Source organism: Lissotriton vulgaris, chromosome 7, assembly GCF_964263255.1.
Source record: "Lissotriton vulgaris chromosome 7, aLisVul1.2, whole genome shotgun sequence".
Classification (NCBI taxonomy): Eukaryota; Metazoa; Chordata; class Amphibia; order Caudata; family Salamandridae; genus Lissotriton; species Lissotriton vulgaris.
Window position 1 is genome coordinate 1,395,839,196 of NC_141695.1, and position 25,398 is coordinate 1,395,864,593.

The window sequence follows — 25,398 nt, forward strand, 5'->3', positions numbered from 1 at the left end:
AGCTGTTGCGCTCAGCACAGAGATCCAGATTAAGAGGGAGAGCGTGGCAGAGGGATCCGGAGCACACGCAGCGCCACCATCAGCATTTTGGGTGCGCTCACAGCTTGGAGGCAGCCATCAGGAGGAGTGCTGTGCATGGAGAGTCTAGAGCCCTGTAACCCTGCAAGTCGAGCCTTGAAACCCAGCTCATCCACAGTAAGTGCCAGAGAGTGCTTGCCTGCTGTCCTGGGGAAGAGTTCTGCATCAGGGACCTTCCATTCCCGCTGATTGCTACACCTGGCTGCCCCACCATTGCTCCTGCTGATAATCCCGGGGTGCAGTCCAGGGAGCTGATTGCATACAAGGCTCACCCCAGACTCCATCCATGCCATGCCCATTCCCAGAGCACCCAAAAAGCACTGACGGGTCGAGGGGTTAAACGCTCCTACCACCCACACACCGGCCCAGGAGCAAGGGCATTAGAAGCACACACCATCGACGACCACGTGCTTAGGGCGGGTCTTGGTCCATTTATCTGGCTAGCCACCACCCCACAGCTGTTGGTACACACCCGATGGACCCCGGCCCCATCACCCAGTCAGCATGTGTGCGCAGACATTTTCCCTAACCAATCCAGTCCCCTTCCTGCCGAAACCGGGGGAACCAGCCATGAAGTGGGAAGACTAGAAGGGTTATTTTCTGAACTATTTATCTGCTCTGAAAGAAGACGGGGAAGAGGCATTTTCCAGCACACGCAAAAAGAAAATAAATCCTATTGCACAATCTGGGGCCGGAGGGTCTGAGGGTGTATGAGAATATGGTGAAAAAGACTAGACCCCCTAACGATGATGAAGTATTTCAACATGCGTTGGAAGACTTAGACAGTCACTACCAACCAGTGGTCTTCACTGCCATAGACCGCTATCATTTCTTCCAAAGAAAACAAACAGACACTGAGTCCGCTGAAGATTACGTGGCGGCGCTGAAGCGGTTAGCGGTCATTTGCAAATTTGGCCACCTCCACGATGATCTAGTACGTGACCAGATCATAATGCACACTGTCAACACAAATATACAGGAGAAGTTGTGGGTTAGTGGAGATTCTCCCCTCAACGAGATCATTGCTATGGAGAAGAAAGCGGAACTGTCGAAAAGATGCGTAGGTGCTGCGAAAAAGGACAGTGACAGCAAGGCCACGGTATGCAAGGTGCCCGACACCAAAGCCCACAATGCCAAACCTCCAGCCTCGGGTGGGGCTAGGTACATCAGGAAGCCCATGTCGAAAGTGACAGGACCCCACAAAGAACCTAGTGACCACAAGACTAGCTGCTCCAGGTGTGGCAGTCAAGCACACATAGCCAATGATTGACGGTGTCCAGCATTTCGTGTTAAGTGTTCCTTTTGTGGGATGATGGGCCATTTTGGGAAAGTGTGTAGATGAAAACCTAACAACACCTCTGTCAAATGTGTTATGCAGGCTTCTGACACTGAAGGGGTGGAGGGCGAAGCAGACAGGACAGTATTCTATGCATAGATGACCAGATTCTGGATTTTAATTGCTACAGTACCAAGAAACCCTCTTGCTTGTTGTCCATAAGGGGAATACAGGTTTCTATTGTGGCAGACTCAGGGTCCCTCTACATCATTCAACGCAACATTCAACACAACATTTGGAAGAGGGACTTCATGCGCACCTTAGGCCCTCACTTACACCCCACGGACGTCCATCCTGTCACCTTCACAGGAGAGAAGATCCCGATGGTAGGCTTCCTCCCACTCTGCTTTGAGTTCAAAGGAAGGACCTCAGTAGGCAAACTGTACGTGGCGGAAAAAGGACCCTCTGTTTTGAGATAGGTAGACCAAGGAGCATTAGGGATTCAACTAAATCCTGGCGGCACAACCCAAGTTCTCATGACAGATAATCCACCTACACCAGATGGCAGAACACTGAAAGAAGACTTTCCATCTGTTTTCGGAGGCACCATAGGCAAGCTCGCTAAATTTACGCACAGAATCTGCCTCAAGGAAGGGGCCACTCCAGTATGCCACAAACTATGAAACATCCCGTTCAGTTGCAGGGAGGCAGTGCAGAAGGAACTGCAGCGCCTAGAAGACAATGGTGTGATCGAGCCCATTTAGAGCGTTTAATGTTTGGCGCCCTTGGTAGTCACACGCAAACCCAATGGGAAGGTGCGCCTCTGCATTGACCTCGGGCAACTGGACAAAAATATCATAGTGGACAAATTTCCGCTGCCCAAAATTAATGAAAGGGTGGCCCAGACCAAAGGAATCCAATGGTTTTCAACCATCGACCTCACTGCAACGTATCACCAAATTTCACTACATCCCTCAAGTAGGAAACTGACATCATTCATCACACCATTCGGATGCTACAGGTTCCGGCAGATGCCATTTGGCCTATAGTCCGTGGCGGACGTGTTTCAAAAACTCATGCACAGGTTATTAGTTCCGTTGAGGGTGCACCTTTAGTGCTACTTTGTTTCCCTACTTGCCTTGAGCTAAAGTCCAGGAGCTTTGCTCCAACAACTAAGTGGCCTGCTCGTCAGCAGGGGGTGAAGGGGCCGGCTCTTAGCCTCCTCACTTCTTTTCTTAACCATCGGGAGCAAAGGGTCAAACTGGGTGACTTCCTTTCCAATGCCATGCCTTTGCAATGTGGGGTACCACAGGGCTCCGCTTTGAGCCCCACATTGTTCAACATCTACGTGGCCCCACTTGCTAGACTGGTAAGATCTTTTGGACTGGAAGTACTCTCATATGCCGACGACACCCAGATTATGGTCTCCTTGTCCCACTCTGTTGAGACCATGGCCCTAAATTTCCGAAACTGTATGGAAGCTGTGGCAGGCTGGATGGCCTCGAATTTTCTTAAATTGAACGGGGAGAAAACGGAGATCTTGATCTTCGGGGGAAAAAAGGAGATCTGGTCAGATGCTTGGTGGCCTCAGACTCTTGGATCCTGTCCCCAGCCTTCCCTTTCTGCCCGTAACCTGGGAGTCATTTTTGACACCTCACTTGCTTTTGATAAGCAAGTAAGTAGAACTGTCGCAACCTGCTGTGGGGTCCTAAGAATCCTAAGAAAACGTACTCTTTACCTCTCTCCTGATGCCCGGAAACAGGTGGCAGTTGCCCTTCTATCCTCGCGACTGGACTACTGCAATGCTCTTTACCTTGGCATGAGCGCTAAACTTCTCCATCGCCTGCAGGTTATCCAGAACGCGGTAGCAAGATTCGTTGTCAACGCCCCCAGACGCTCCTCCGGGACCAGGATCAGGAGAAACCTTCACTGGCTCCCGGTGTATGCCAGAATTAAATTTAAAATTCTGACCATCACCCACAAGGCTCTTCACGGTGCTGGCGCTGAGGGCATCAGGACTTTAGTGTCGTCCTATACCCCAGGCAGGGCACTACGCTCCTCCGGTCAGTATCTGTTGTCTATTCCCCGAGTTGCCAAGGCTAGATGGGGTGGTAAGGCATTCTCCACACTTGCTCCCAGACTTTGGAACGAGCTCCCCCTGGAACTCAGGGGCCAGGATTCCCTGCTGCTCTTCAGAAAGGGCCTCAAAACCCTGCTCTTTACTGAAGCCTACTCTTAGGCTCTTTCTCTCCTCTTTTTCATTTCAGTACCTGGCTATTATATTCCATCTTCTGCGCCTTGACGCCTTTGGGCAAAGTAGCGCTTATATAAATCGCCTTTCATTCATTCATTCATTCAGCCACCAATCACAGGCCCCCTATCCCCCATCGGATAAAATTGGGCCTTAGCACTCTGCACCCGGCCGCCCTAGTGCTGCTGAGGGTATAACTAGAGTGCATCCTTGACCCTGGGGGACACCTGAGTCTACCCCCAGAACCTCAACTCCCACTACCAAATAATTACCTCAAAACCGATAACGATGTTTTTTCTCCATAGGATAATGTTGACTGTTTTTCTTGGAAAAGTTTCTAAGTGTGGAGTTTGAAAACCTTAAGAAATTCTTTAAAATTGCACTAACTAACAAAAACGATTTTACTTACCTGTTTACAGGAAATGTCCCAGGATAGTATCCAGGTATACTACTCTGAGTAAGAAAAGTAACCTCAAAAGTAACTTACCTGTAATTTTACTGAAAAGCCCTTTCAAGTCTATGTACTGTATTTACAAAGTATTGCATTTCTCTGAAACCACACTGTAAGTCAAAACAAAGTGTGTTGGACTTGGCCCTTTTTGCAGGGTCATCCCTGAACTATTTGCCTTCCTCCTGTGTTTTGTCTGACCTGTTTTTGTTGGTTTTAAGACTCTGGACACTTTACCACTGCTGATCAGTGCTAAAGTGCATATGCTCTCCCTATTATAAATTGATATTGGATTGGTGATTCCATGACTGGCTGGTTTGGTTTACCTGTCAGACCCTAGTACAGTGCACCAGGAGTGCCCAGGGCTTGTAAACCAAATGCTGCTGGTGGGCTTGCAGCATTGGTTGTGCCACTCACAGAAGCAGCCTTATAAAATGTGTCTCGGGTCTGCCATCGCAGAGCCTGTGTGCAGTCTTGTACTGCCATGCTGACTGGGCAGGTGCACCCACTTGCCAGTCCATAAACCTTCCCTTTTCTTCATATCAGACACCCCTATGGTAGGCCCAAGGGCAGGGTGCATTTTAAGTATAAGGTAGGACAAGCCCTGATGTGTGTGGCATGTCCTAATAGTGAATTACAGCCATTTTCGTTGTTCACTATTGCAAGGCTACCTGTTCCCCATAGGCCAGAATGGGCAGTTAGATTATTACATCTTATAATCCTAACTGACTCAGGGAACGTGGTAGAAATTCGAGTTTAGTATGCCTGAACTCAGAATGATAAAATACATCTTTTAGTGAAGTTGATTTTAACATTCTGTTTTTGAAAATACCACTTTTGGAAAGTAGGTATTTTCTTGTCTAACTATCCAAGCCTGCCTCTGCTAGGTTGTGTATTCCTTGTCTGGAGTTTGGGTGACAGGGGCTGGGGGATTCCAGGAGACAGGGCGAGTCAGCTCAGTGGTGAATAGAGAGATCTGCATCTAGATGGGGAGGAGTTGTACCTGGGACCTGAATAGAGCTGTGCCTTCCCTCCACAATGCTGGCTCCACCTCCCGTGGTGCGTCTGATGTCTCTGCCCTGCACTGTGAAAGGAAAGAAGGAGTCATGTAAACAAAGTGCTCCAGGGCTGACCAGAACTGGTTTGGACTAGGCAAAGGCCTCTCTGCCTTCAGAGAACAAAGAGAAACTGCGTATAAAAGAGGGGTCCCAAACCCCAGAGCATTAGATCACTTTTGGACAACAAGAAGAAACCTTTGCTAAGGAGAGGAACCCTAAGAACCTAAGGAGAGACTATCCCTAAGCTGAAGTGCTGCTTGGGGGATTGTCCTGCAGTGGTTGCCTGACTGCCAAAGGAAGGAGAAAGGGACTTTGTGTACTTTCATCAACTTGTAAGGATCTCCAAGGGCTTGAGAGAAGAGCTTGCCTCCTGCTGAAGTCTCAGTGACAACAGACTTCAACCACCAGCTTCCCAAGAGTTCTTTGGAAGTGCCTTTTGCTGTTTTGGGCCTTCTGAGAAACTGTGTGTCGCAAGGAGCTGGAAGCCCGACTCACGAAGAGGAAGCGGGTCGGCGTCGCAGCCACTGCCGTCGCATCTCTGAATAAGTATGTCGCCGCTGTAGCTGACGGATTGCACCGCAGAAGTGCCTCGTTTCCACGGAGAAGCGTGCCGCCGCCGGAGCTGCTGTTGTCACATCTCTGAACAAGGGTGTCGCCGCTGCAGCTGTCGCATCGAGCGGAAGCATCTCGCAACATCGGAGAAGCGCTCCGCATCAAGAAGAAGTCGCCATCTTTGTTTCTTTGCATCACCGTCCTTGCATGCCAGGGACTACCGCATCACCTTTCCTGCAACACTTTCATTGCCCTGCGTGTCGCATCTTAAGGTACATTGACTTAAAGTGTCCCATTTTAAGATCTAAAGAGAACTAAGCCAATCCTACCATCTTAGGTACAGTATTGTGGATTTTTTGTTGTTTGTGGTCTTGTGTTAAATCTATATAAAGAATACTGTAGTGTTGTCACTGAATTACTGTATGTGGTCACAAATGCTTTACACACCCCCTCTGAGATAAGCCTGTCTGCTCGTGCCAAGCTACCAAGGGGGTGAGCAGTGGTTATTTTAGGAGTGTACCCCCTTACCCTTACTAGAGGCAAGGGTCCCTATTTGTCACAAGTACCTGCCAACTAGAGACTCCCAAATCTAACAAAGTGCATATAAAATTACAAATTCAAACTGTTTACAAACTGCATTACTACTGTAAAGTATTTATTGCTTACCTGTGCCAGGCTTGCTTGGTCCTAGAAAATAAAATAACTGAAAGAATATTTTTATACAAAAACAATTGGTCTGGAGTTCAGTCTTTGAGTGTGTGAATTCATTTGCTGACTGAGTGTGTACAACAAATGCTGACAACTGTCCTCTGATACTGCCTTACTGCTCGACTACACTACCACAAATAGAGATTGAAGTGCTATCTACTTCTACCTCTGCCTACCTTTGGGGATCTACTGGACTCTGTGCACACTATATCTCACTTTAGTATAGAATATACAGAGCCAGCTTCCTACATTGGTGCAGGGGCGTAGCTAGAGCTTGTGGCGCCCGGGGCTATCCTTCAGATTGCCGCCCCCCTAGGGGGGGTGCTGGGGAAAAAGGACGGCGAGCACCTGAAAGAGGTCCGAGAGACATGTAGTATTGCCGCTAATAGTTACCTCGATCATGCAATTTACATGCACATACATGACACGGTCCAAGGTTAGACAGCCCCCATTCGCAAAATAGTGCCTCCTGGGGCAGAACACCCCCACCTAGCTACGCCGCTGAAGGAAAAGCAGCAGAAGGAAACCCACAACTTACATCAGTTCTACCTACCCTGTTTGTGACATCTTACTCATAACATCACAGCTTGTGTAGGGTCCTTGTCCCCTCTCCCCTAACTGCTTAGTCTGACGTGCATGCAAATCCTGCATTGCAGAGCCCTGGTATGTTGCAGCTACTACTGCTGAAACAAGCCCAATGGAGTAACCAATGGGTGAGGCAGACTGGCCTCAAGGGCAAGGACGGCTTTATCGCTGGTGGATCCCTGTGCCCCCCAGCAACTCCCTCCACCACAGATTCCCTCACTACTACCCTTTAACAGTGCCCCTCGAGTCTCCGTAACCACAAACTGGCTCAGATGCATTTAATTTGATTTACAGAGCCACTGATACCAGTGTAGGGTTTCAGAGCACTTTACATCACACACATTACACAGAGACAATCAATCGTACGTGTGTAAATTACTGTAAAGGAAATGTTACATAAGACAAAGGACTACAAGGTGTAGGAGTCACATAACAGTCATACTAGTAGTCAGTATAGTTTAATAGTGATTAGTCTGGAGAAACACGAACTCAGAATTTAGAATGTAATACCATGGTTGGGGGTTCTCTTTAATAACCAGAATTGATTGCTATCCAAATAAACCCTTTTTGGAATATTAGGATAATCAAAGACTGGGGAAAAACCATAACGCTCTAATTTATACCTTGCAGTTTGCATGCAGCTCTTAGATGACAGTTAATAGCTCACTGTTCTATGTTAAGATTTTGACTTATAAGCTGCAAGTAATAAAAGGATCTCACTGACAAAAGCAGTAGCCCACTGACCAATTTACTTTATGTGCACTTTGTGATCTGCATGGTACATGTTCTTTGCAGCAGGCACATTAAAGTCTCTGCACTACCTTTCCACAAGTCAAAACTTCCACTTGACAAAACTCCATCTCCCTCTAGGAAGAACATTAATCACCAGTTATCATGACATTTTTATGTTTGCTGAAAATTGCTGGAGGCCAGGAAGTAGGCAGGAAGTGCTTTTAGAAACATAATATATTTGCAAAAATGACGCCCCCACCTGAAGTCAGCACCTAGATCGCACTAATTGCACCGCTCTAGAGCCACCCTACTTAAGGGTCCTGTGTCTTCAGTGACAGAGTCACTGTTGCTCTAGGGCAGAGGTCTTCAAACTTTTTGATGCCGAGACCCCCTTGTAAAACCTTTTTAGGGGTAAGGACCCCCTTCCGACAAAAGTTTCTAGAAACTGGTACTCCTCATCATCATCTTTTGACAACCATAAATGCGCCTGTTAGACCTCATCACATCCATCCATCATTCATCCACCCACACTTTCACACATCCATCCATCCTTTCATCCTTCCATCCATCCATCCATCCTTCATCCATCCACCCTTTCATCTTTCCATCCATACATCCATCCTTTACCCATCCACCCTTCCATCCATCCACCCATCATCCATCCACCTACCTTTTCACACATCCATCCATCATTCATCCATGCAACCTTTTATCCATCCATACATCCATCCACCCTTTCATCCTCCCATCCTCTCATCCATACATCCATCCTTCTTCCAGCCACTCTTTCATCCATACATCCATCCACCCACCCTTTCATCCATCCATCCACCCATCATTCATCCCCCCACCTTTTCACACATCCATCCATGCATCATTCATCCATGCAACCTTTTATCCATCCATACATCCATCCTTCATCCATCCACCCTTTCATCTTTCCATCCATCCATCCATCCTTTATCAATCCACCCTTTCATCCATCCATCCAGCCATCATTCATCCCCCCACCTTTTCACACATCCATCATTCATCCATGCAACCTTTTAGCGCCACTTTACAGAGTTTGCCAGTGAAGCGCTACTTTTGTTTTCTTGTCTTTCTTTCAACATTGTTTTCCCTGGTCGGGGAAGTGCACCATTGCTGGAGGTACTGTGCAATATATTCCTGATGGGTGGATTAGAAAACAAATTGTGTACCCCGGCTCTGTGTTCAAGGATGTGGTTTTGTTAAACTATACCGCTTACATTTTTTGGACTACTTGGTTACCACCTGATCACAAAACAGAACGCTTAACCCCTTTAGTGCTTCTGTCGGCCAATGGCCGACAGAAGCACTACCTCCCTTCTGCTGCGCACGTCCATTGGACGTCACAAGGGAGGGTTGTAATTAAAGGTCCGGTGCATCGTACGTGGAAGGCTTTCCGCGTCTTCCCCCCCCCCTCCCTCCCATCTGTGACGTCAGCGCGCCACGAGGCGCTCTGACGTCACTGATTTCCCCACCGGAGCCGAGGACAGCAGCAGGTAACTCCGAGGTTGACTCCGAGGGGGAAATCTGGCTAGAAACGGCCTCCCCAGCTTTCAGGGAGGCCTCGTTTGAAAGGGGAGAATCTCCCCTCAAACGAGGCCTTCCTGAGAGGGTTTCCTGGCCGTGGATCGCAGCAGCGCTGCGATCCACGGCCAGGAACCACACTAGACACCAGGGATGTCTTTGGGGGGGTCGGCCTTTGGGGTGATGGGTCGTCTCCCCCCCGGGGGCACATTTTTTAATTATTTATCTTTGCTTTCCCTGGGGGGTGCGATCGACCCCCCAAAAGTTGGAAAATACGCAGTTTAAAAAAAAAAAATGGCGGCGATATTGGCAGGGGGTCGGTCCTTTTGAGCAGTGGCGGACCCCCTGTGGGGGACATTTATTTTATGTATGTATATTTATATAGTGCAGACTTTACCCAAAGGGTCTTATCGCTTCACATTAGGTTACATGAGGCAAAAGTGCCAATTGTGAGCAAACAAATACAAGAGGTAGCACACAGTACATTACAGGAGGAAAAGGTGATGTGTGTGCAGGTTACAGAAGCATACAAAGTACAAGTTGAGTATCTGCCATTGCAATATTATACCTCTAACTCAAGATCAAATGTTACGTAGGCAATGGTGGCACTTGTGCAAGTATCAAAAGCAAACAAAATGTAAGAGTAGAACAAAGTGGCGTGTGCATGTTACAAAAGTCAGAGAGCTTCACAATAGGATCAGTACTGATACATGATGTGAAAATTGTAACTGAACAATTTACAAAAGCAAACGTTAGGTTACATGAGGCATAAGTGACAATTGTGAGCAAACAAATGCAAGAGGTAGCAAACAGTTTATTACAGGATGGAAAAGGTGATATGTGTGCAGGTTACAGAAGCATACAAAGTACAAGTAGAGGTATAATACTGCAATAAATGGCAGATTCTCAAACACAAGATCAAACGTTACGTAGGCCATGGTGGCACTTGTGCAAGTATCTAAAGCAAACAAAATGTAAGAGTAGAAAACAGTGTGTTACAAGAGAAAAGTGATGTGGGCATGTTACAAAAGAGTACCAAACATAAGTAGAAGGATAATACTGCAATAAATGGCAGACACTCAAACCACAAGAATACACAGGAGGCACTTACATAGTCATGGAGAATAGAATTTTCTATAATGGAAGGGGTTCCTTCAGATGAAAGAGAGGGTGTGAATTATATTTGGAAGTGTCTTTGAAGGAGGAGAATTTTGAGGTCAGATTTGAGGGCCAGGGAGGAGGTGGTGGTCCGGAGCTGAGGCGGAAGTGACTTCCAGATTCTCAAATTTCTTTTAAAGTAAAAGAAAAATGGAACTGATATTGACAGGGGGTCGGTCCTTCTGATCAGTGGCCGACCCCCTGTGGGGGACATGCAACCAAGTATGGGGGCTTACTTGATCATTTATGTGCCTGGATTTTCCTGGGGGCGAGATCGCCCTTCAAATATTGAAAAAAAAATGTAATGAAAAATGGTAGTGATATTGGCAGGGGGTTGGTCCTTCTGCTCAGTGGCCGACCCCCTGTGGGGGCAATGCTGAAAATATATATATATCGGAAAATATTGGCATTTCTGTGGGGTCCACCATTGGCTTCCAGGAGAGCCATAGGCATGCACATAGCAAAGTGCATATGTAAAGAGGTTAGTGGGCTACTGCTTCTGTGCCCTTTTGTTTTTCGTGCTTTCCCAGAATAAGGACTCAAACTATATTGCCTACCAGTATAGATGGCATGTTACTGCTAGACTACACCATGTCCTGTATGATGTAGCATTTCCAATAAAGTGATGTACAAATGTCTCTGTGCAATGTGTGTGTGTTGTAAAGTGCTCTGACACGGTACACTGGTGTGAGTGTTGTTATAAAAGTAAAATAATCTGAGACACAGTTGGTATTGAGATTTGAGGGGCACTATGGAGCTTGTGAGGGAATCCATGGCAGAGGTGGTCATTGGTGGGCTTCCTTTGAGTTATAATATAGCTTGATTTTCATTTGGAATAGTAAAGCAGTGATATCGCAACAAAGCCCTGGTCCACCTGGAAGGGCGCCTTTTCTCGTAATGATTCATGTGGATATATATATAGGTATATATAAATTCAGAAACACAAAGGATGCTGCACTCCAGAGATTGGTTTCAGCGTTGCTTTATTTTTACCACGACAGGTGGTGGTGAAAATAAAGCGACTATGAAACCTGTCTCTAGAGTGCGGCATCCTTTGTGTTTCAGAATTTCAATCTTGGGTAAGGTTTCTACCCGTTGCTGCCTGCACCAGGTATTGAGCGTGCTGACATTTTGAATTGTTATATTTATATATATATATTTATTTACAGAGATATTTCTTAGTGCTGAAGATCTGTATTATGTAGTCAGCTAGGTGGATTAGTAAAGCCACACAGTAGAAACACTTTGTAACACATTAAGTGTATGTGAGAGAGGGGCTATGGAGAGATGAGGGGCACGTTTGCAAGAATGGTAGTGGGCGCATCAAAGGTGGTCATAGTGTGCAATTGTAAAGCACACGTTCACCCGTAGGCATCTTGGCGCCAAAATGATGGTCGCACTGGCTCCCACCAGCGCTAAAAGGCTGCGATGATGGGTATGTGGCAAGGTAAAGTAATACTGCATTTTCTTTTCTTTCTTTCTTAGTCTTTTTGGAGAGCGTACTGATTTTGCAAAGGTAAGGTGACTTTGTCATTATTGATTTAAACACTTTACTCTCACACACACCCACTTACACTTTAAAACCAACAATCTATCTGCCTTCTACATAGGTTAGTGTTTTAAAAGGATAGTTTAGGCACTAAAAGAGATGGCCCATCGTTGGATGAATGCCACCCAGGCCCTAAATCTGGTTCTGGAGTCCAGCTCTGAGGCAGGATCAGAGACTGAAACAGCAGATACTGAGACAGCATCTGAGGGAGAGGACAATGGAGCCGAATCTGGGAGTGAATTTTCAGTCGGCGCAGTTCAATCCGATGACTCATCGTCCAGCGATTCTGAAGGAGACGATGTCAGTTGTGCTGTCCCTTTGCCAGCACAGTCTGTGCAGCAGGACACCCGTAACCGGTTACCTCAACCCAGAGTGCAGGCACGTACGGCTGCAAGCACAGACGGTGTGCTGTCTTGGCAGCCTCCCAATTTAGTTCAGCCCCAAATTCCGCCTTTCACTGGCGATGCTGGATGTAAAGTCGATACAGCAAATTATTTGCCAATTGACTACTTCCATCTCTTTTTTGGGGTTGACTTCCTAGACAAAATTGTGCAGCAAACAAATTTGCGTGCTGAACAATTTCAGATGGAGCAAGGAGGCACTCTAGGGCTTCATTCTAGGGTGCGCAAGTGGACTCCCACTTCTGTAGGGGAGTTGAAGATATTTTTAGGCCTCACGCTTAAAATGGGGATAGTGCATAAACCAACCTTGGTATTCTACTGGTCTACTCGCACGGTTTGGTTAACCCCCATCTTCGCACGATACATGAGCAGAGATCGTTTTTTGCTTTTGCAGCGCATGCTGCATTTCAATGACAATTCTGCTGCATTGCCCCGGAACCATCCAGACCATGACAGGTTGTTCAAAATTCGGCCTGTCGTGGATCATTTGTCTGCCAGGTTTCCAGAGGTTTGTACTCCTGGAAAGAATATAGGCATCAATGAGTCCTTGATCTTGTATAAAGGGCGGCTGCTGTTTAGGCAGTACATATCAGCAAACGTGCTCGCTATGGCATCAAGCTGTACATGCTATGTGAGAGCACGACTGGCTATGTGTATAGCTTGAGAGTGTATACAGGGAATGATACAACTCTTAACGCTGTAGGTTGCCCTCCTATGCTAGGGGTCACAGGAAAGATCGTATGGGAGCTTTCCAGCCACTTCTTCACAAAGGTTATAACCTTTATGTGGACAATTTCTATACAGGAGTAGAGCTGTTCAGTGAGCTCTACAAAGTTGGCACTGTGGCTTGCGGTACAATTTGTTGTCGCCGCAAAGGATTTCCGCAGGAGCTTGTTTGCAAGAAGCTCCAGAAATGCCAGAGCCTTGCGTTGCGTTCCAAAGAACTGCTCGCAGTCAAGTTCTCAGATAGGCGTGACGTGTATCTGCTCACTACAATTCATGATGAGAGCACTTCCCCTGTCATGGTTTGGGGTCACATGGCTGAAGTCCACAAGCCTACCTGTATACTTGATTACAACAAGTACATGGGCAGAGTGGACAAGAACGACCCAGGTTCTTCAGCCATTCAATGCGAGTCGTAAAACTCGCACTTGGTATAAGAAACTGTTTACGCACCTGATGCAGATGACAACATACAATGCGTATGTTGTTTATCGTGAGACCACCGCAGGAAGTCTCATGTCTTTCCTTGACTTTCAGTTGTCTGTGATTGAAAGTCTTACTGCTACAGAAGCAGAAGCCTCCACTTCATGTGTTCTGGAGGACGTGGCAAGGCTGCTGGACCGACACTTTGCCGATAAAATTTCTGCAACATGCAAAAAGGAGCGACCATGTCGTCGTTGTAAAGTGTGCTCGATGCAGGGGAAAAGGCAGGAGAGTCGTGTTTTTCTGTCCTCAGTGCCCAAGTACACCCGCCTTATGTTTTCCTACTTGCTTTATGTTGTCTCACACTAAAGCAAAATACTGGGAAATTGACTGAGGTGGAGCTGCCAATAGGTTAACCGTTCAGTTTGTGTGAATAGATACCTACTGTCTGTGGGCCACACCTTTATCTGTTTTCAAAACTTGGTAGTTGTTCTGTTCGCCAATTGACAAGTGCATTATAGTCCCCATGCTGCTCATACTGGTGGACAGAACATATGCCACGTTGTCATGGAGTATCCGCGTTTCCCATTCAACCGTTCATCGTAGTTTATGATGTTCTCTTTAGGAAGTTTTTTTAAATTCCAGCGTGTTTGTCTTAGTTTCAAAGGTAGATATGCTTGCTCAGCGCGAGATATGGCCTTGCGGAATACTCGGGCACCCCCCAAGTTGCATCCACAAGCTGGAAGGAGTTGGATAGAGCATTGTGAGAGCATTGATAGCTCGTGACAGAAATGATCACTCAAGCTTCAAGTTGCTAGTGATTGAAGGCATTAGTATAGGGGTTCTTAACAATTTGATAGGGTTAGTGAGGACTCTGAGGACAGACACACGAACGGGTTAGAACACCTTACGGTATATATGCTTTCCGATGGATGTTGCAAAGGTAGAAGGCAGATAGTAAAGGTATTATAGATACACGTTCTTGCTTTTTCTTCCCCATGGATCGAAATCCATTGCTGCCACACTCACACTGAATTTCCTGTAGCACTTATGGGTCAATGCTGCTTGCCATGTTCATCCTCCGTTAGAACTTAGTAGATGGTCAGTTTGCTTTATGATAAGTGCATTACAGTCACTGCACATAACAGTTTATTGGACATATGGTACGTTGTCACGGACTACCCTTGTTTCACATTCCTCCGTTCATAGTTTATGTAGTTATCTTTTGAACATTTCCAGCATGTTTGTCTTAGTTTCAAAGGTAGATATGCTTGCTCAGCTCGAGATATGGCTTTGCGGAATACTCGGGCACCCCCCAACTTCCATCCACAAACTGGAAGGAGTTGGATTTAGCATAGTGAGTGCACTAAAGGTGCATGAAAGACATGTCTTCCTGAGCCTCATGTGGCTGTCATGGAAGCCATTAGTATAGGTTCACTGGGCATGCGTTTGGTAACGTTCTGGAAGGAGGAGGTGGAGACTTGACAGGTTGGTAAAAAGTCATTATGTCTTGTGGCATATGAATTATGATATGTTTTGAACATTTCCAGCATGTTTGCCTCAGTTTCACAGGTAGATATACTTGCTCAGCTCAACATATGGCCTTGCGGAATACTCGAGCACCCCCCAACTTGCATCCACAAACTGGATGGAGTTGGATTTAGCATAGTGAGTGCACTAAAGGTGCATGAAAGACATGTCTTCCTGAGCCTTGTGTGGCTGTCATGAAAGCCATTAGTATAGGTTCACTGGGCATGCGTTCAGGAACATTTTTGAAGAAGAATATTGAGACTTGACAGGTGGTAAAATACAGTCAAAGTCATTATGTCTTGTGGCATATGAATGTGATGGGCCCTTGCATGGCGGCAGTATTTTTCTGTGAGTGCAAGTGATATGGTTGTTTGGGCCCGTGGCTGGCGGTATGGAAGTCTTGTGTGTGGTGTGTGAATGGTGTGTGAATGGACCATAAAGTGGTTGGTGCCGTGACGTGGCTTTATGGCTCCCCTTCAGAAGGCTTGGCTTTAATATTTTAATATTTTAAGTATTTGTGCTTTGAAGCCAGCGTTTCTGGAGGTGCTAAAACCAATCTGTGTAAGTGGTGGATTTGCTTTATCAAATTAGTGTTAGATTTATATTTGTGTTGGTTTAATGGTCTTTTGTGAGATTTTTTTTTGTTAAAATGGGTAGCAGGGGACTTTCCGCCCTACCTCAATCCTCACATAGGCAAACCTTTACATTTTTGAGTAGTAGACACAGGGCGAAGTACCAGGGTGAATGACTTGAGTGGCTCTTGCTGGTTTTTTTTTTACCTAACAGGCCCTGCTAAACTCATAATTAGTTTAAAAAAAAACCTATTTCCACACATGTTTGTGTGGGAAAGTTGTGGCATCGTCGGGCAGACATGCATTTCCTACCACCCAGTGTTCCCCAAGGTCTCCCAATAAAAATGGTGCCTCACTTGTGTGGGAGGCACAAGTACCCGCGACAGGCAAGGGCCCCAAATGTAGGGATACAACATCAAATTTGCCTATCTCAAAACCACCTGCTTTTGCAAGGTGGGTCAGCTGGGTTTTTGGCCCCGTGCTGACGGCCATCTAGGGAAACCTACCAAACCCACACATTTTTTCAAAGTAGACACCCGGGGGCTTCAAAGGAGGTTTGGCTTGCGTGGATCCCCCAACGTTCCCTTACCCAGAATCCCTTGCAAACTTCAATCTTAGCTGAAAAACTCATTTTTTCACACATTTGTATGTGGGAAAGTGTGGCATCACCGGGCTCACACAAATTTCCTACCACCCAGCGTCCCCCAGGTCTCCCGATAAAAATAGTACCTCACTTATGTGGGTGGCTCATGGTCCCGCAACAGGCAAGGGCCCAAAACCTAATGAGGCTACATCAAAATTAACCTATCACAAACCAACCTGGTTTTGCAAGGGGGTTCCCACGAGTTTTAGGTCCGTGGCTCGGCGGCCATCTAGGGAAATCTACCTAACCCACACATTTCTGGAACCTAGACACCCGGGGGAGTCCAGCGAGGTATGGCTTGTGTGGGTCCCTCATCACTCACCTACCAAGAATCTACTGCAAAGCTCAAATTTCACAAACAAAATCGCTTTTTCTCACATTTCAGTGTGGTAAAGTTCTGGAATCTGCATGGATCCTCAAATTTCCTCCCACCCAGCGTTCCCCCAGGTCTCCCGATAAAAATGGTACCTTACTTGCGTGGGTAGGCAAAGTGGCTGCAACTGGAAAAGGCCCAAATCGTACGGTAGAGACTTAAAAATTATCGATAGCAAAACTACCTTATTTTTGGGGGGGGCACCTGAGTTTTTAGCCCCGTGCTCAGCGGCCATCTTGGAAAACTACTAAACACAAACAGTTCTGAAAAGAAGACACCCGGGGGAGTTTAGGGAGGTATGGCATGCCTATGTCCCCCACCGTTTTCCTACCCAGAATTCCCTGCAAACCTTAAATGTAGGTTACAAAAACCACTTTTCCATACATTTTTGCGTGGGATCTCCATGCCGGCACAAATTTCCTACCACCTAGCGTTCCCCTTGTTCTCCCGAGTAAAATGATACCTCACTTGTGTGGGTGGGCCAAAGGCCTGTGACTAGGATGACCCCAAAACAGTAGAATCCTCTGTGCTTAATTTGTCAATCCCAAACAATACAATTTCTTAAAAATACATTTTTGGCCTGTTTTGCTTTGGCCCGCCCACACAAGTGAGGTATCATTTTACTTGGGGGAACAAGGGGAACGCTGGGTGGTAGGACATTTGTGCCGGCACGGAGATCCCACGAAGAAAAGTATGGAAAAGTGGTTTTTTTACCTAATTGTAAGGTTTGCAGGGAATTCTGGGTTGGAAAACGTTGGGGGACCTAGGCATGCCATATCTCCCTGGACTCCCCCGGGTGTCTAGTTTTCAGAATTGTTTGACTTTGGTAGTTTTCAAAGTTTGCCGCCGATCCCCGGGCCAAAAGTTCAGGTGGCCCCCCCCAAAAAACAAGGTAGGTTTGCTAAAGGTAAAATTTAAGTCTCCACCGTACGATTTGGGCCTTTTCCTTTTGCAGCCACTATGCCTACCCACACAAGTTAGGTACCATTTTTATCGGGAGACCTGGGGGAACGCTGGGTGGGAGGACATTTGAAGATCCATGCAGATTCCAGAATTTGTTGATCCACTCAGACTCCAGAACTTTCCACCACAGAAATGTGAGGAAAATGCGTTTTTTTTGGTCAATTTTTTACCTTTGCAAGGGATTCTGGGTAACAGAACCTGGTGGGAGGCAGAGAAGTCACCCCATCCTGAATTCCCCTGGGTGTCTAGTTTTCAAAAATGTATAGGTTTGCTAGGTTTCCCTAGGTGCCGGCAGAGCTATGGTTCAAAAACTAAAGGTAGGCTCTTTGGCAGAAAAGGGCAAGTTTCACTGCGAAATTGAGATGCGACCACGTTGCGTTTTGCGCTGTTTCCTGTCGTAGGCAGTAGGCAGACCCAGGCAAGTGAGGTACCATTTTTTTCGGGAAACCTGGGGGAACGTTGGGTGTGTGGAAATTTGTTGATCCACGCAGATTCTGGAACTTTCCACCACATAAATATGAGGAAAATGTGTTAGTTTTCATTATTGTACTTTTGCAAGGGATTCTGGGTAACAGAACCTGGTGGGAGGCAGGGAAGTCACCCCATCCTAAATTCCCCTGGGTGTCTAGTTTTCAAAAATGTATAGGTTTGCTAGGTTTCCCTAGGTGCCGGCAGAGCTAGGGTTAAAAAACGAAAGGTAGGCTCTTTGGCAGAAAAGGGCAAGTTTTCACTGCGAAATTGAGATGAGACCATGTTGCGTTTTGTGCTGTTTCCTGTCGCAGGCACTAGGCAGAACCAGGTGAGTAAGGTACCATTTTTTTCAAGAGACCTGGGGGAACGCTGGGTGGGTGGAAATTTGTTGATCCACGCAGATTCCAGAACTTTCTACCACTGAAATGTGAGGAAAATGTGTTTTTTGGTCAATATTTTACCTTTGCAAGGGGTTCTGGGTAACCAAACCTGGTGGGAGGCAGTGAAGCCACCCCATCCTGAATTCCCCTGGGTGTCTAGTTTTCAAAAATGTATAGGTTTGCTAGGTTTCCCTAGGTACCAGCAGAGCTATGGTTCAAAAACGAAAGGTAGGCTCTTTGGCAGAAAAGGGCAAATTTTCACTGCGAAATTGAGATGCGACCATGTTGCGTTTTGCGCTGTTTCCTGTCGCAGGCAGTAGGCATACCCAGGCAAGTGAGGTACCATTATTTTTGGGAGACCTGGGGGAATGCTGGGTGGGTAGAAATTTGTTGATCCACGCAGATTCCAGAACTTTCCACTACAGAAATATGAGGAAAATGCTTTTTTTCTCATTATTTTACCTTTGCAAGGGATTCTGGGTAACAGAACCTGGTGGGAGGCAGGGAAGTCACCCCATCCTAAATTTCCCTGGGTGTCTAGTTTTCTAAAATGTATAGGTTTGCTAGGTTTCCCTAGGTGCCGGCAGAGCTAGGGTTCAAAAACGAAAGGTAAGCTCTTTGGCAGAAAAGGGCAAGTTTGCACTGCGAAATTGAGATGCGACCACGTTGCGTTTTGTGCTGTTTCCTGTCGAGGACACTAGGCAGAACCAGGCAAGTAAGGTACCATTTGTTTCGGGAGACCTGGAGGAACGCTGGGTGGGTGGATATTTGTTGATCCACGCAGACTCCAGAACTTTCCTCCACAGAAATGTGAGGAAAATGCATTTATTTACCTAATTTTTTAGGTTTGCAAGGGATTCTGGGTAACAAAACCTAATGGGAAGCAGTCGAGTCACCCCATCCTGAATTTCCCTGGGTGTCTAGTTTTAAAAAATGTATAGGTTTGCTAGGTTTCCCTACGTGCCGGCCGAGCTAGGGTACAAAAACTACAGCTAGGCACTCTGTCAAAAATGGGTCATTTTTCACTGCGAAAATTGAGGAGTGTCCACGTTACGTTTTTCGCCATTTCCTGTCGCAGGCACAAGGCCAACCCACACAAGTGAGGTACCATTTTTATCGGGAGACTTAGGGTAATTCAGATTTGTAAAGTAACTGTTATTGCCTGTTGAGTTTTGATGCTTTTCTGCTTTCCAAATGAAAGACATTGTGTAAAAAAGAAGTCATTTTGAAAAATGACCAATATTTCTCATGCTAGTATGAGTATTCCCAATTTTGAAAATGTGCAAATATGTACTATTTCTAAACTCTATAATTCGTACCAGTTTCAGAAATACATAGGTGTCTTTCATAACGATTATTCCATGTATACATTTTCAAAGAATAATTGCTCTAAACCCAGTAGATAATAAAATTCCATTGCAAGTTGCTGCGCAGTTTTTGGCTCTGGATTCGTCGGGTTCTTGGTAAACCTACAAGTCCTATATATCCCCACAACCAGGAAGGTCCAGCAAATGTAACGGTATATTGCTTGCATAGAGCAGTCATAATTATAAGAAGTTACAGGTGAAAACATTGACACAAAAGGCTGGTTTTTTCAACTAATTTTCATTTTTTTCCCAAATTTAACTGCAAGTTTCTATAAAGAAAGCATAGGGAAGCAAAGGGTTCTAGAGATGTTTTTTCTGGAAGAAAAGACTTGGGTGGATCATTTTACAAACCTATATGCAGCACCTGACTCAGGGGTCGAATTGGATACTCTAAATTCTCCAAATCCACCTGAGCTTATTTTAGAATTTACCCTTAAGGAAACAGACTCAGCCATTAACTCTGTGAAATCTGGTAAAGCCCCAGGACTTGACTCCATACCAGGAGACTTGTTCAACCACGACGTAAAAATTTGGGGACCATATCTTAATCACTTGTGTAATTATATAGCTGTGGGTGCTAGTATGCCTGATATTGGGAGGGGGGGCGGAAATAATCTGTATTTTTTAAAAGGGCGACAGGAGCAATCCAGCGAACTATCGCCCGATAAGTTTAATAGACATACAGCAATAAATGTATGCAAGGCACCTGTTAAATCGGATCAATGAATGGATTGAGGAAGGAGATGTCCTTACCAAATACCAAGCAGGCTTCAGAGCAAAAGTTAGCACTATAGATCAACTATTCAGGTTCAGCTGCCTATGCTGGAAATACGTAAATCTACGGAAGGGCCATTTGTATGTGGCATTCGTTGATCTTAGAGCCGCATTTGACCTCATCCCCAGACACTTGTCGTGGAAAGTGCTTGCCAACCAGGGCTTACCAAAAAATATCTTGGAGCAGGTACAAAGACTCCACCATAACAACTTTGTGAAAGTGAGGTGGGGTCCAGATGGCGAACTCACTAAAGCGATACCAATAAAAAGGGGGGTTCGCCAAGGCTGTGTCCTTGCCCCAACCCTTTTTTCCCTGTTCGTTAATGACATGCCCATATTCCTAAGCAAGTGTAAAAATTACTCACCAAAATTGGGGGGGGGGGTGAAATTGTGTCTTCCTTACTATTTGCGGATGATACCATCCTGATATCCCAAACACCGAGAGGGTTACAATCACTGCTTAATACCTTTCACACATATTGCAATATAAAAGGTCTTGAGATAAACACCAGCAAAACCAAGTATATAGCAATAAACCCACATAGTTCCTTCAAAGGAAACTTGGTTTTAGAAAATCAAAAGTTGGAACATGTCAAAACATTTATATACTTGGGTGTATCGTTTGACTCCAAAATGCAGTGGAAATCCCAAATAGAAAAAAGCAAGCTAGTTTTAACACAGAAGAGTCGTCCCATACTAAAAAGGCATAGGGATAGCTGGAATAAAGCTGTGCAAACAGCACTTGAAGTTTTTCGGGCCAAAGCCCAATCGGCAGCCCTATATGGGGCTGAGCTGTGGGGACCTCTCTGTAGAAAATCCTTTGAGGTCAAAGAGAATGATTTCTATAGAGCACTTTTAAAATTGTCAGTGCACAACCCAACAACACCAATGCTTCTTGACCTAAATATGAAGCGGACAGATCACCACGCCATATTAAGACCGCTAATGTTATGGGTCAGGCTATGGATTACACCTGAGCTGATACACTATAGAGTAGCTCTAGTTGAGTTAAAAGACCTGGATGTTTTCAGCCGTATTGCATGGTACGACCACATCAGAACATGGTTAGTGAACTAGCCCATTTTTGGACAAATCCATCTGCACTTACCTCATGTTCAAAAAGGATCTTAAAAATCTCCTTCTGGGCTTATATGAATGAACGGAGAACTAGTGATTTATCTAATGGCTCTTTAACTAAAGAATTTTACTTGTTTAAAACAGAGCCTTGCTTCAAGCCCTTTTTGAACGAAGTAAACCCTCCCTTAGCAAAAAAATTATACCTAAAGTTTAGATATGGATCATTGATGATAAAAAGTCGTACAGCTAAGTGGAGTTCAAACGGCAATGATAAATATGGCATGTGTAGCGATGTTATGAAGGAGGATAACGCACACATACTGTTTTTTTGTCCCGCATATTTGGCACCCAGGAAAAAATGGATCAAACCCCTTTGTATGAATATTGGTGTTAGGATGTACAGAGTTGCAGAAAGAATTTTAACAACTGATAAACGACAAGTAATAGTTTTCTGTATTAGTAGGTACCTGCTTGCTGTTTATTTTATTAGGAAAAAAGCGGGCGAAAAACTGTAAAAATATGTAAAATTAATTGGAAATCTCTGCTGATTTTATGAAGTTGATTTTATGTGTATTTTTTAATTAGTTATCTTTTTAAATATAATATGCCCTCCCCTCAATAGATATTTTATCCAAACAGCCACCCACAATGGACTATGTAAAATGTAAATGAAAATGTTTTATCTTTATCTGTACCTTTTATGATATTTTATCGAAATAAAGGATATATAAATAAATAAATAAATAAATAAAGAAAGAAACCTTCATGGATTTAGACAAATGACCCCATTCTGAATTCAGAATTGAGTCTACTTTAATTAAATGTATAGCTTTCCAGGATCCATTATTGCTTTCATACTAATTTTTACCATTAACTAGAAGGAGGTTGGAAGCACTAAAAATAGCAAAAATAGGCTATGTCCCAGAAAAATGCCAAAACTGTGTGAAAAATGTTTGTTCTCTGACAAAAGACTGCCATTCCCTAAAAACTGGGGAAATTGTGATTTCAGCCCCACAAAACCTTTTTTGATACCATTTGCAGGGAAAAACCCAGAGGCCTTCCTTTGCAGCCCGTTTTTCCAATTTTTTTTAAAAAAAAAACTAAAATGTTACTGTATTTTTCTTAATTTCTGGGACCCCTCCAAGGGAATCCACAAACCCTGGGTACCTTTAGAATCCCCATGATGTTGGAAGAAAAGGACTCAAAAATGACATGGAGCCCAGCAGTTAAGGGGTTAAATTGTCTTTAGAATTCTGATTTTTTTCAAATTGGCATTTTTCAAAATTACTAAAAGTCTTGCTACGGCCTTGGTTAAGTCTCTGTTTAATTTTAGAAAAATAAAAATTTCACTGTAGCTAGGGTTAGAGGAGTTAGTAGTTTTTTAGGTTGAGCCTTTGACAGCGCTTGTATCCTATTCTATGGGTTTTGGAACTTCTATTGATTGTTATTGGTTGTTGTTTGTGCCATTCAGAAATGTAGACTTCTTATTGGTGCATTTCTGTAACTGTCCTTCCCTTGTGTGCTTAGCTGTGTTTCTGGTGATTTCACTTAGTGAACATTTTGGTTGGGCATCACACTGTATAGAGTGTGTTGGCCCCTTCTTCCTCTTCCTTTCCCTCCAGGGGGATTGTATTTTTCCATTATTGTGTTTTAACGACAGCCTTTCTTTATGTAGGGTCGCCCTTTAACCAAACCTATTTTGTTTTTTGTTAAAGTGCGCCTATGCTGCGCTTTCAATTTAATGGTGGTGACACACACTCGCTGTATTTACATTAAGAAAGTATTTTTTGTTTGTTGTTAAAGTGTCCCCATGTCGCACTTTAATTTTAATGGCGGCTGCGCTTTTCTTTTAAGTGGCTCGCCGTATTTACTTTAACACAACATTGGTTTTTGTTTTGCTAAAGAGCCCCCTTGCCGTGCAAAGACGGCCACTCCCATTTCTGTACGCGACGCTCGCCCAATTACACAACTCTGTAGGCAGTGGTGGCGTGCAGTGTGTGGCATCAATTCCTGGTTCCCTCGGCCTCACTGTTACGGTAAAATGCAGCATTTTCATTTTATTATTTATGTGCTGCATGTGGGGTCAGTTTTACGAGCGCCGCACTCCATCACCTTTCTTTCACACCCGTCGAGGGGTGTTCTTGTCACGTCCTCTGATATCAATGATGAGCACAGTTATTCGACTGTCCACGGGCTCTCTAGTTTGTATTGCTCACAGGTGGCTCCGTTTCAGGTGATAATTCGGGGTTTCTTTAGGACATCCCCGGCCCTACAGTTAAGATACTTGTGTCTATGGCTCCATGAGATGCTGTATCTAACTTCAGATTTTTCTACAATCATTTTTTGCAAACAAGTGTCTTTCTTTAGGGGGAGTGACATTAATACCAAGTTTCTCTACTACCGAGGTTATTTCCGTAGTCAAGGCCCCCACTGCTGAAGTCACCAACAAAGTAAAAGAGAAGCTCTTGTAGGTTTTATTTGTAGTGGAAGTGCAGGTAGTGGAGGCCATTTACGCGTACCCATATAGTACATCATACTATTTTGCACATATGAAAGAGATGTGATGTGTCCCTGGTTGTAACAGCCACTGGTTGGCCCTTTCCTGGCTCGTACTTCGCCTTGGCACACCCCGTGCAGTAGTGTGCCAAGGTGAGTTTTATAAATCTACTGCTGCAGGTAACTAGGCGTGGAGGCTCCTCCTCCCTGCCCCAGTGCAGGCTGAATATTGAAGTCCTCAAAACAAGAAGACGGGTGTCCCACGCAGCGATGTGCTAAAGCGCATTTTATGGGGCTACTGCTTCAGGTACAGTTGTGTGAGTGCCCCTCCTCCTCCCTGCCCCAGTGCAGATTGGATGTTGTATTCACAAAACAACAAAACAGGCTTCTAACATAGGTTCTTTTTTTGGATTCACTGCACATGTTATATGGTGAAATACATTAACTCAAAGAGAATAGGCAGCAATCTCGATTATTCTTATTTTTTAAAAAATAGTTTTATTGAAAATTATTGACCACACAATGAACGACTTCTAAATATCACACCTATAAGTGCTTTGAGTTTGAGGTATTTTCTCTTTTTCTCTTGCAATAACATTTATTACATAATATATACATATGATATAATTATATGTCTGGTATAACAACTGTAGTTCGTTTTGCTGGATTCTTTGAAGGTTCGAGGATTTACTACCTATTCTAGCAGCAAACCATCTACGTTTTTTGCACATAGCAGCACGTTTTCAAAAATGTATTTAATATTCTAAGGAACTCTTTTTGTTGGACTTATTCCCCTATATTTAAAGGACATACTCTATATATTATTGGTCTGTTAATTGAACATTTTTAATTCAGTAGTTTGCCTAGAGTAGCTTTTTCCTAAGTCTAAGTTAGTTACCATTCTCAGCCTGTGGGTGCCAGAGAGTTGAACACAGATGCCTGGAATGCTATTTAATAAGAGCTTTGGTACACTGAATCCCCATGAATGAGGGCATGTGTCACATACTGTAACAACCCTACCCCTCTTACAGGTGCATACCTTTGCAGGTATCCTTTACATACAATGATGGAGCACAGAACCTGCTTCTTTCACTCCGTGAATTACTTAGCAGGTCTTTGACCCCTGTTTACCCTTTCAAATGCGGTGCTATTTTCCACTCCATTCTTCTCTTCCTTCAGCTGGGTTACTTTACGCTGCAGAACTCTGGTTTGAAACCATGTACAGAGCACTTTTCGCAACAGCTAAACTGTATAACCAT